Here is a 13,488-nt window from a genome sequence, read left to right on the forward strand (position 1 = left end):
CATTAGGCCTCAAGAGAAGGGGAAAGGCCCATAGTGTGCATTATCATCATATATTCACCGAGCCCTAGTCTCTTAAGCATTCGAACCGTCGATTGCTTTTAGCAAGAAAGAAGTGCAGATGCAAAAGATGCTTAACCTAGTCAAGCAGGATCATAGCCACCCCTTGTTTGATGTTTCATATATCGATAATCGATCGGTCCTAGACTCTACTTTTGAGAGTAGTCTCTCAGAGGAGACTAACCTCCATTCTTCCTGTAGTGAGAGTCATGATACTTCTTTTAGGGGTCGAGTGGGCAGGAACACAGTGCGCAGTATCACAAATGACACTCTTTTTCTCAGAGAGCCCGATTGAACGTGACTTCGTGTCCATTGATCTCATGAACGATGAAGGTTTTTCCAGGGATCCGTCTGGCTGGAGACGTGAAACTTAGCGCTTTATGGGAAGCAACCCATATGTTGTATATTATTAGATTTTTCCTTAGCGTTTATAGATTCTCTTAGTTTTTTTTTCATTTATAAGTTTTCATGTCATATATATCATGTATACATTGCATTCATTACAGTTGTAGAACGTGCATTCATATTTCATATCAGGTTCATTCTACTCTTTTCCCTCATTTATTGTGTCTCATGTGCATTCACATAGTTTCATATAAACATGGGGGAGTGCCACTGGAACAGTGTCATTCAAGCATGGGGGAGGGTGTAGTTTGCTCACCTTGATATTTTTGTTTAAGTTCTTGCACATGTTTACACATTTTTTCATAAAAAAGTAGGTTTTTAAAGAAAGAGTTTGAACTTATATGAATGTTATTCAAAATCTAATGCTTTTAGAGGATTTTTAAGCCCCATGAATTTTTTTCTAACATGGATCTAGAAATTATGGTTGTTTATGTGAATTTCAAAAAAATGATGATAGATACATGTTAGAGTTTATTTTGAATCACAAATATGAATATGCACAGTTTTATTTTTGAAAAACTAAGCAAATGAATAAAAGCGCAAAAATGAGCTTAAAAGTAAAGAGCATGTGTTAGGTTGTTTGGATAGCTTCATAATCTCTAGTAAATGAGACTTAGACGTAAGTTGAAGCATTTGAGTTCGATTTCAAAAAGGAGAGTGGAAAGTTTCATTGACCTTAGTAGTTGAGAACAGACACAAGTTAAAGTGTTTAAGTCTCATGTCGAAAAGGTAAATGAAAGAAGTCACTTTTGTGTCTTAGTCATTATCTTTTGGTATACATTGAAAAAATATAAAAGATATTGGCATTGCACAGGGCATAAAAGCATACCATACGCAAGCCATAAAATAAGAAAAAGTGCGCAAAAAGAAAAAGTGTGAAAAATTAAAAATCAAGAAAAGAAAAGAGCTTAAAAAGAAAAAGTTCACTGCTTAGAAGTGTGATTGAAGAAAACCTGTGCAGAAAACATATGAGTGAGGATAAGTAAATAATAATCTGTTTTTATTTGATTTTCTAAGAATAAAACGTAAATAATTATGATATTTAGAAAAGTGAAAGAAATTCTTTTTCTGTGGTGGTATATAAAAGACTAATTATATTGTGATGTTGCAAATAATGGAAAATATTTGTAAAAACAAACTCTTTAAGTACCTACTACTTGTGAAAATGTGTGATATTATACATACATGACAGAGATGTTTGTGGGTAGCATCACTGCAAACCCTCATAAGACTTTACTCGTCCACTGGGGTAACCCAGGGGTTAAAAGGGCTTGTTGCATATGCTAAATGCAACCATGATTCCTACGAAAGTGAGTTAGTTTGAATAGTTTTGATTCTTACAGTTTTGCTTCAGTTTGCTCGAGGACTAGCAAATGATAAGCATGGGGGTATTTAATCATACATTTATTTTAGCATTTTATCATATTAATTCATGCATGATCCGATGAATAACTGTATCAAATTTTCATAATTATCGTTAGTTTCGAGAAAATGCGCAAAAAAGGTAAAAACCAGAAAAAGCATAAATTTTTAGTTAAAATTGGCGATTTAGGTCATTTAGGAATTAGTTAGTGATATTTTCTTTAAGATCTAGATTTTAAGTAGTTTAGGTTCAAAAAAAATAAATAAATATGCGCAATATTTTTTTAGAAAGTTTAAATAACTTAGGCAAATAGTGTAGATTTTGAGTTTTTTAGAAAATATTTTTTTACTAAGACCCCTTTTTGAAATTTTGAAATATTAATAGAGACATTTTGGAAAATCGTAACTCACTTCTCTTCTCTAAATATTCAACGTAGGGGAAGGAAGAGTTGTCCTCTCTTGAAGCAACCAAGTCCCTCTTCTTCCCTCTGGTTCCTCTTTCTCCTCTTCTCTTCTCCTTTCTCCTTTCTTTCTTTCTTCCTCTTTTCTTCTTCCTCTAATCCATCGGAGATTCTTGGATCCTCTCAAAGGAAATGGCGATGTCAAGGGAAGGGCCACTTCTCTCCTCAACCCAGTCTAATTCATGGTAAGCTCTCGTCTCCTCCTTCCCTCTTCTTCTATTCTCTTCTTTCATAATTTCTTGATTTTCTACTAAACAATTTATAGAAAATGAAAAAAAAAACATTTTATACATATTAGTTGATTTTGTGTTTACGAATTTTAGTTTTGCAAAAACTACTTCCCTTTGTTTTGAATTAGAGTTTCAAGCATCATAGTGTCTTCATTGCTTTTCATCTTATATCATATGCATCACCTCCATTGCATCTTAGCAACATATTTGATCATTTTTTCTGCATCAATCTTCTGTTGCATCATCAATTGCTTGAGCATCTGAGCATCAAAAGCAATTCTTCATTCAGCATCTCAGCTGGAGCTGCCGTGAAGAAATCTCCAAAGCTATTATGAAATCCAGATTTGATCTGAAATTAACATGAAATCCAGAATTGGCACCTTATTCCAGTCATTCCAACAGATCTGATTTGCTAGAATTTATGTTCATCTGTCGTGAAAATGAGAAAGCAGATCTAATCTGCCAATTTTCCTAATTTGCAATTGCTGTGAAATATGTTCTGAATCCACCTGAAATTCTTCAATTGGTTCACCGTATAATCCACTGATCTAAATTCTCGTGCAAATATGCCAAAAACCATTCAGATCAGCTGAAGGTGTCTGGTCTGCCGTGAAGTTACAGAAATCTGTCATGATATTCAAGCTTTTCATCGTGAAATCCTCTGATTTCATGGTGAACACCTCAACCAGGCCGCGCGGAAGCCACTTCCGATATGATGCAATCATCAATGTCGTTATGAAACCATCTGATCTGTCAACAGATCTATATTTTTTTCATCCGGCCAGAATCCCTTGTCATCCTGCCGGAATCCCATTATGTTTGCCATAATCACTTTCTACCTACAAGAACCACCGGATCCCCTTCAGTCAGCTAGAGGACCGGCCGAAATCACCCTTTATCGGCCATAGCCCTTTGCAAACTGTTTCACTCCTCTGCCTCGCCGGAATCCCGATATTTCTCTGGCAGCTCTTCACCTGAGTAACAGTGAAGCCACTCTTTCATGGTTTGAAGAAAAAAAAAACAATTTTCACGGGCCTGTGTGATTTTAAAACCAATTTTCACGTGTGTGTGTGTGATTTTTAAAGCTCATTTTCACGGACTATGTGTGTTTTTAAAACTCATTTTCATTTCACATTGTAAGTGTTGCATTTTAGTTTTATTTTAGTCATCTCATTTTATAAATTTTAGGCATTTTAGTTTTGATTTTTATGTATTGCATTTGGTTTTAAGCATAGCATTTTATATATTTTAGGCATTATTAGGTAATTAAGTCATTTTAGATTTTTTCGTATTGCATTCTTTTATTTTGCAAAAATGAGAGATAGGAAATCGAGGGATCTGGGTATGGTTAGATGTATCAAAGATGAAACACAAAGGGTTTTAGTCAAAGATGAGGAGATTAAGGAGAGATGGAAAAATTATTTTGATAAGCTATTTAATGAAAGTCATGCTCAGGATCTTGGAGACTTTTCCAATCCTTTTCATGACATGAATCGTGACTTCATGCGTAAGATTCAAAAGAAAGAAATTGCAGAGGCTTTGAGGAAAATGAAATCAAGAAGGGCAGTTGGCCCAGATGGTATACCTATCGAGGCTTGGAAATGCATGAGAAAGAAATGTTTAGAATGATTGACAAATCTTTTTAACAAGATTTGGCGGACAAATAAGATGCCTAATGAGTGGAGGAAGAGTACTTTGGTGCCTCTATATAAGAATAAGGGTGATATACAAGATTGCATAAACTATCGTGGTATAAAACTCATGAGTCATACTATGAAACTTTGGGAGAGGGTGATTGAGTCTAGGTTGAGGAAGGTTGTCATGATATCGGAGAATCAATTTGGTTTTATGCCTGGAAGATCTACTATGGAAGCTATACATCTTCTTAGACAACTTATTGAGAGAAATAGAGAAAAGAACAAAGATTTGCATATGGTTTTTATTGATTTGGAGAAGGCTTACGATAGAGTACCTAGGGACGTTCTCTGGTGGACAATGATGAAGAAAGGTGTTTCTCTCAAGTACATTAGTATAATTAAAGATATGTATGAAGGAGTAGTAACCAATGTCCGCACTTGTGGAGGGGTGACAACCAATTTTCCTATAACGGTTGGGTTACATCAAGGATCTGCTTTAAGCCCTTTCCTATTTGCTATAGTGATGGATGAGCTTACGAGATCAATTCAAGAAAATGTGCCGTGGTGTATGTTGTTTGCTGATGATATTGTTTTGATTGATGAGTCTAGAGCTGGGGTTAATGCTAAGTTAGAATTATGGAGACAGACATTGGAAGCAAGAGGTTTTAAGTTGAGTAAGAGTAAGACAGAATACATGGAATGTCGATTTAGTAAGCAACGAAATAGAGATGGGAGTGTAGTGAAGCTTGGTGAGAAAGAAATACCGGTGGATGATTCTTTCAAATATTTGGGATCTATCATTCAAAAGTATGGAGAAATTGATGGAGATGTAAATCATAGGATAAAGGTTGGGTGGATGAAATGGAAGAGTGCAACTGGAGTGTTGTGCGATCGTAGAATGCCATTGCGGTTGAAGGGAAAGTTTTATAGGACGACTATTAGGCCCGCTTTACTATATGGTACAGAATGTTGGGCTGCCAAGAGACATCATATTCAAAAAATGAGTGTAGCTAAGATGCGTATGCTGAGATGGATGTGTGGAAATACAATGAAAGATAAGATTCAGAACGAGGAGATACGTAAGAAGGTAGGCGTTGCACCCATTGAAAATAAGATGAGAGAGAATCATTTACGGTGGTTTGGACATATTCGACGAAGGCCTAATGATGCTCCAGTTAGAAGAATGGAGAAATGAGAAAATATATTAGTTAAAAGAGGTCGGGGTAGGCCTAGGAAGACATGGATGGAGGTGATAGGAAAGGATATGAATGCTTTGAACCTCACCGAGGACATGGCATTGGATAGAAATGAATGGAGGAAAAAGATTCATGTGGAAGACCCAGAATGATTTTCTTTGTTGGTTCATATCGCCGACCCCAATTGTTTTGGGATGAAGGCGTAGTTGTTGTTGTTGTTGTATTCTTTTATTTTGCACATTTTTACAGTATTTTACATATATTTTTTACTATAGCACTATTTTTTCGTATTTCTGCTTTGTGTGTTCGTGTTTCGCAGAAAAGCACAAAGCGAAGGCAAGCGAGTGAGATACATGGTGGTGCATGTCCGACACGTGACACGAGGCATGAGCGTAGAAGACACATTTTGCTTTTCTTTTAGAATTTAGGAATTCAATTCAATTTTTGGGTTGTAATAAAACCATTTTAAACTCTCTGCATAGGGTATTCATTTGATGTAATAGTTAAGTAGTTTTATTTTCTCGTACTTTTTTATTTTAGCAATAAAGTGTAGTTTAGTTGTGTATTTTGAATACAAGTTTCCCCCATTCCCTAAGATCGACCCAAACTCCACCACTCGTGCGGGCCAGTTTTATTTTTGGTGTCTGGCTTTCACGTTATTTTTCATATAAAAATATATTTTTAAAAATCATTTTCACAAAAATAGACATCATGCACATTGATTTCGCTATAACGATTTGTTCTATCGCGATTTGTTTTGATGAGCTTTGTCTAAGTTAACGATTTTTCTATCGTGATTTACACAATGACATATAAAAGACGAAAAAGAGGTTGAAAAACAAATCCACACGAGACGTGCTCCCATGATTTGATTGATATGCCCTATTGCATTGATTAGTTTTTTTAAAGGTAGATAAAACGACATTTTTTAATTTCATTAGTGCCAATGCAATTTATTTGCTCGCGCTCTTTGAAAATTGGCGGAATTTTTTGTAAAACTGGTGGTCTGTGAAACAATGTTTGATTTATATATGAATGACATGGCGTACAAGTTCTGGATGGTGTGGCTTCGCTTTGCTTAGTGAATAAGGAACATACAAACCGATGATTTCTTTATAAACGATGTGTTCGTGAAACAAACATATAATCTGCTTTGTCGCAAATGGGGTATCGATATCGTTGAAGGAGACGAGGAAGGAGAAGACGACAACTACACGACCATCGATGGTGAATCAGGCATATATTATCTCAACATCGTGTTGATTTTCTTCAAAATTTGTCTCTTTTATGTCATTTATGTTGTGTACTGTATAACATAATTTCAATATTGTTTTTTGAATATTCTGCTAATGTCAGTGAAACATCCATAAAAGGCAGTGCCTGAAAACTCAATAAAGAGCTGCAAGATAACATCAAACAGATGCAAAATGAATATGCAGAAGGGAACACTATCAGTAATTTTGTATGTATGAAACCGCTATTAGTTATATATTTACGTATGTTAACAAGTTCATATTTATTGCAAACAGACCATATCCGGTTTCATCAAGTATATTTAAAGCAACACAACAACCAATACTAGACACACCGTCAGCCCTTATTTCATGGTATATCGGTTCTCTTTTTATGTTTATTTTGTTTTTTGATTTACTCATGTTGCTTCGTGTTTTAACAATACTATTATCACTGTTTTGTTTAACAGAGTATCATCCGTCGATTGCTATACTCCATTGAATTTCAAGATGGACTACCATATTGGGGTAACGATGATCATTGTGGAGACTTTTGGTCAAGTGAAAAAACCTCTTGTGCAAGGTTTAGGCATAACAGTCTTAACATAATTTGTACTATTGATTTGCGGATATTGATTTCAACACTCTGGCAAACTAAAGTGCATTGGGTTACGTGATGGATTTACATGAAAAACAACTGTGATGCTACAATTCATTGGACTTACACAGTGGTGTACGTTGTGACATTTTGCATTTCGTAAGTTTCCATCTATAAGGGTGTCGTATCATGTACGGTGGCCAAGAATTTACTTTCTTCAGCATTAACCACAGGTGGAATTCGTCAAAGACGCTTTGGGTGTCGACATTGGGGAGTGGATCTTTCGCTCAACACACGATGCTCCTTTACAAAATAATGACGTCGATTGCGGCATATTTGTAACGAAGTATATTAAAGCAATATACAATGGTTGAGAACCTGATTTCGACGTTGTATGCTCTTTATTACCCTCTATTATTGAGGACTCAATGTATATATATTGATGTCACATTATATTTTTGTTGTAGGTTGATATGCCTGGATTCCACACAGAACTATGCAGAAACTTGACAGAGTTTCTAATTGCGAAAGAGAAAAAAACTCAGCCAGCAAGAATACCTAAAAGGCAACGAACGATGTGATCCCCCCTGGAGTAATATGATGTACATCAACTTCTAACAGATTTTATAGACAGTACAACCAAATTTTGTATAAAATTTTTGTAAGACTATGTATATAAATTATGTAAATATCTATAGGTTAAAATAAATAAAATTTTAATTTCACTAAACACGATAAATAAGTTGGATTGTTATATAGTAAAAGCAAATTGTTATTATGTTCAACCTTCGTAATTGAAAATCGTAAAAGCGATTAGCATTGTGTAAAGTGGAAATGAGTTATTTTGGAACATGGAACAAGCGATTAGCCTTCAACGATTTGCATAAACATTCATAAACGATGATCACAATTTGCACAAGCCTTGACAATGCACTTTTACCATGATTTGTACTCGTTATACCATCACGATTTACACAATGACTTATGTCTTTTAGACAATGAGCTTTGTCTAAGTGAACGATACGTACCATCGCGATTTACACAATGACGTATGAAGGCTACGTGCTGTCACGATTTGCTTTTACAAGCAATGTCTATGTCAACGATATTTTCTAATTGCTTTTACGGGCGATTGGGGTTGAGGGTTTAAGGATTTTGGGTTTTACTTCAACGATACAAAATGACTTAAATTCTTAAATACAAATTGATTTTGTTCGCAAATACAAACAAAGACATATCGTTCTCACTGTAACTTCATAACTACAAATCTACATTATTTACAACCACATTCATATAGAAAAAATATTATTATTTAGTTACAATATCTATGGGAGGATATTTTCGTCGAACACATATCTATCTTTTAAAGATTTCCATTTTTATAGAAGAGATCACCAAAACATCTGTATCGTTCATAGTCGCGTCCTTCTATGCTGCAAAGCGATTCTATGTCCAGTTGAGGATACATCCTCTCCAAGAAAATGAGCTCATTAGTAATGGCAACCCACTGCACCATTTTCCTCAAACTGAGGTCGATTCTTAGAGACTCTTACATTGGTGTGCTCTTGATAATAAGATTCACAACTTAAGGTCAGACACCGTACCCTTGAATGCACCATCCCCTTGAAGGAGCCAAAGGGCTACATGATAAATCGCTTTTACATATTTGTCATGAAGTATATCGAAGATTAGACAAATATTTTTTCAACTGTAAAGTATGGTATACGAACAATGAAGGGTCCGACAGTAGGAATAGATCAAATAGATAGACATTTGCATCACCCCATGTCTATCATGCAGATAACCACCATAATCATCATCAAAGATTATACAAATCTTTTCTCACGACGTGAAACAACTACGTTATCAGCATCAAACCCTATCTACACAGGTAGAAGAAACACAAAAGAATAAAGAAGAAAGAAAAATATAAGAAAGAAGAAGAAAGAGAAAAAGAAGAAGAAGTTGCGTTGCCGCAGAAAAGAAAGAGGAAAAGAGGTTAAATAGATTAGGGTTTTAGACCTGAACAACGGGTAGGGTCCGGTCGGGTCAGGTTTTATATATAGATCTATATTAGGGTTTTACACTTTGCAGGGTTTTACGCACATGTACAGGCATCGACACGATGTTTAGACTTTGTAAAGTACAAATCCAATTAAGTAACAATAGCAAAACATTATGAGTAAATCGCTATATTACATATCGATATGGTTCACATAGACAAACAAAGACGTATCTGCTTTTTTTATACAATTAGACGTCCCGTTAATTACGTATTGGTGATGATATCTGTTTTTTTTTTATGATGATGGTCATGTATTTTATCTAAGTCAAACCATTGTGGTCAAGTAAAAAGGATTAGTTTTTTTTGTAAATGATTATGGTTGTAAATCACGTTGATTTATACTTTTAAAGTTACCGCTACAACGATATATCTTTTGCTAGTCTTTGTGAACGAAAGCGATTTATATTTATGAAGTTACTCTGTTGTTTACTAAGTCTGTACATCGTGTGGCTTTGTTTGTGAACGAATTATTCTTGGATAATACTGGATGTTGTAGAGGCCCTCCCATACAATATGTATGATACAATATATATATATATATATAATGATTTGTATATGTGAAGGCTAGATGAGACAACGATTTTCACTAATTGTATAAGCACTGGTTCACATACAATACCCGATTTTCATACCTGATTTTCATGATTTTCACTAACTATGATTTATACATGTGAATGATACATATTACAAGGATTTATACATGTGAAAGATACATTATTAAACAGAGTTCACACGTGATTCTTTTGTTCCATAGCTTTTTAGATGAAGCCATTTTCATGCACGGTGATCCACAAAAATATAAAAAATATATTTTTGTGGCTCACGGTTCATGAAAATGGTTTTATCCAAAAACTCTTTCTTAATAAGACCATCCATTGTATAAGCATATTCACCTTCTGTTTTGTTAAACTCTTAACAATTTTGACAATGTGAAAATTAGGTCATGCAAAGAGGCATGGCAACTAACTTTATGGTAAAATTTAAACAGAATTCACACACGATTCCTGTGTTCCATAGCTCACTTTCGAATTGATCTGAGCTTATCATGAAACAAAACAATATATGTCATTATATTAAGTTTCACAGGAAATGCAAACATCTTACCAACATTGATTACATAAAAAAAGACTTGTAAAACTGAAGCTATCGTTTCGAAAAAACTGGTCGGGAGGATTGAATGTTACAATATTGGAAATTACGTCTATAAGATATTGTTGCATGTTGAAAATTACACAAGTTACATATTGATAAGCCGCAAATAATGCAATTTACATGGGAAGCAATATAATATATTACTTGTTCATGCAAAGGGCTTGGTTGCTTTTGCTTAGAAGTTGGTTGTTTCTTAGACCTTTTCTTACAAACTAATTATAGTGCACCCTTTGTTCTCTGATGACTGCGATCAGAGTCAGGTTTTCTTTTGATACCCTTCGCTAGATAAATTTTTTCATCACAATCTACAACATTCACTCTTGACTTATTGAAGATGATGTTTACGCTTCGGCGCAACTTCTCATGAGTGTCAAGGGAAGCATGATTTTCACCTTCGCAGTTCGCTGCCATTTTCTTGGACTGGTCTTCATGAACTGCAACAGACTGATGGTGAATTAACTGCACATTTTCAAGTAACTCCCTTAACGTTTTTCTCATGCATACATAGGCTTCTTCACTTTTCGATGCCAAATCTGCAACATGCATAAATAAACTACACAACTGTTGGTAACGGGAGGGTGTGCGACATTTCTCATCAACACCAGAATTATTGACATTATCTGTATCCAGAAGTTCAATCTTTGCTTGTCTCGTCCATCTTCACATTAAATATGATTCAAGTATTTTTTATATCTTCTCTTGATTAAGTGTCTTTAATGCATGACGACATAAAATACCTTTGAATTCATACTTTTTGCACGTACATTCAACTGCTCTGTTGTCAACATTGTACATGACATGTGCTTCTTTCCTTTTCTGTTGTTTTTCGCCCTCCTATACAATATGACATTTGTGCATATTCTCGATTTGCACGTGTCATTCTATGTTGCAATTCATGACATGTATAACCTCCTTCTTAATCCATTCAAATACAGTTAGTATATACAGATCTGCAGATCGCATCAAATTTTTCATGCCTAAAGTTACAGGGCGTGTATTGAAGCATTTCACATCTTGTTCAAGCTCATTCTATTTAAGACCGTCTATAAATAATTTATATTGTTCCATGAAGCAAAACATTGTTAAACATGAATACAAGGTTTTTTTTAGTGCGACATGCATAGATTCTGCTCTTTGTGTGCTTATCATACATGCACAAAAGTATTCTTCCATATGCCAATGCCCACTTCACTTTTTCTGTATATAAATTTTGTAATTACAGACAGTCTTCAAGGTCGTATATCTGAATCATTTTCTCCCAATCAGACATAAAGGTGACCTCATCTATGCTCTTAAGTACACACCTTGTAAACTTTTTGTCAAACCCTATCTTCTGATTAAATATGTATCCTATGTTCTTTGTTGCATTTTAAAAGATATGCCACAAACATAGGCGATGATGTGCATCTGGCCACACATGAGACACTGCAGCCACAATTGCATGATCACCATCTATAAGTACAACTTCAGGTTGCTCCCCATTCATTGAATGTGTAAATACTCTGAACAACCACTTGAAGCTTTCCTCGGTCTTGTCATAAAAAAAAATGTCGCCTAATATACAACTTTGTGAGTGATGGTTTACTCTGACAAACTGCGCAAATAACCATTGTTCAATATTAATCTTCACTGTTGTATAAAAAATAAACACATCATTGAAACATTCATAATCTACTCTTGACTTTGAATCTGCCCAAAACATATTCACAACATATCTATCTTCATCTAGTTGCATTGCACTAAAGAAACCAGGGTCAATGCTTGATTTCTTCTGTAAGTAATCAACCAAAGAACATATTTCTCCATTCTTCATGTTATATGTCATCTTTCTTCTCAAGTAGTTCCTTAGATCCATAGGTGTGAATGACACATTCTCGCGACCACCATCTATGTGCATGAACAAATTGTATGTCTTCCTTGGTACAATGCCGATGCTATCAGCTATTTCAGCAATTGCAACATGCACCTCAGTTACTTTACGATGTCACCTTAATATAGGAGTCATAAATGAAACAGATAAATTATGGTTATGATCACTGATTAAAGTACGAACTACATATTTTCCATTCAGAAGTCTTCTTAACACCATTCTCGTTGGACATCCACATCTTGATTCTGGCATGCTCCTTGTTGGATTTTCACTTGACTTCTTCCAATCTTCCTTAGAACAAACATATGTCTTCGTCACCACGACACCCTGTGCATTTTTTGACCAAGACTATATTCTAATACTGAAGCCAAATTTTAAGGCATAATCATTGTAACATTTATGTGCATCATCCTTATTATAAAACTGCATTCCTTCTACGAGAACCCAATCTGCACCAGAATGGGCTACAATAGTAAAAAAATCTTCTTCCTTTGGCCTTTTCTTATAAAAAATCTACTGCTCGTATTTTTGAGTGAAACCTTTAGCAACTAACCTGACCTTGCATCTTTCAATGCTCTAATCTGATTTATACTTTATTTTATAAAGTCATTTTGACCCCACAACATTCTTATCAGATGGTTGCTTAACTATTTCCCAAGTTTGACATTCATGAAAAGCCTCCATCTCTTCGTTCATAGCCTCAATCCATTTGTTAGACTTCATGGTCTGGTGGAACATTTTGGGCTCTTCTTGCTTCCCAATTTGAATCAAGAACAACTGAAAATCAACACTAAATTTCTCATAGCTCACCCATCTTTCAATTGGGTATTAGTGGATCTTCTTATCTGCGGTAACAGATACTGATTTTCTTCCCTGATTTCTGGCTGTTCATTGTTGTTGTGAGCATCTCTACCCTTTCTAAACACATCCTTCCTTAAATCTCCCTGGCATGTCCCTTGTACCACTTGCTTCGTTCTGCCTATGATTCTCTTCATGTTGCTGATCTTGAAATATTTCTTCTGTAGTAGGCAAGGGAACATCCTGACTTAAGTTTTCATGACTTATGGATGCAAAAGGATCAATGCTCAACCATGGTTGGTAAGTTTCAACATCTTTGCTGCCTTGCAACAATTAATCATTGGAAACACCCAAAAAATTATTTTCAGATCTAACATTTCTTGATATTTTGATTTTCCCTGTCTTGGGATTATAACATCTAAAAC

General features: G+C 35.0%; 1 pseudogene across 1 annotated transcript in view; it reads left to right on the plus strand.

The window, feature by feature from the left end:
- Nucleotides 1-2,391: 2,391 nt before the first annotated feature.
- The window catches only part of LOC149849125 (villin-4-like), a 62,620-nt pseudogene continuing 51,523 nt past the window's right edge, over nt 2,392-13,488 (plus strand). Inside the window, exon 1 of the transcript XR_016430715.1 lies at nt 2,392-2,470. The product of XR_016430715.1 is annotated as a villin-4-like (transcript). The remainder of the gene's footprint in view (nt 2,471-13,488) is intronic.

This window comes from Nuphar pumila, chromosome 1 (genome assembly GCF_984573655.1).
Source record: "Nuphar pumila chromosome 1, dmNupPumi1.hap1.1, whole genome shotgun sequence".
Classification (NCBI taxonomy): Eukaryota; Viridiplantae; Streptophyta; class Magnoliopsida; order Nymphaeales; family Nymphaeaceae; genus Nuphar; species Nuphar pumila.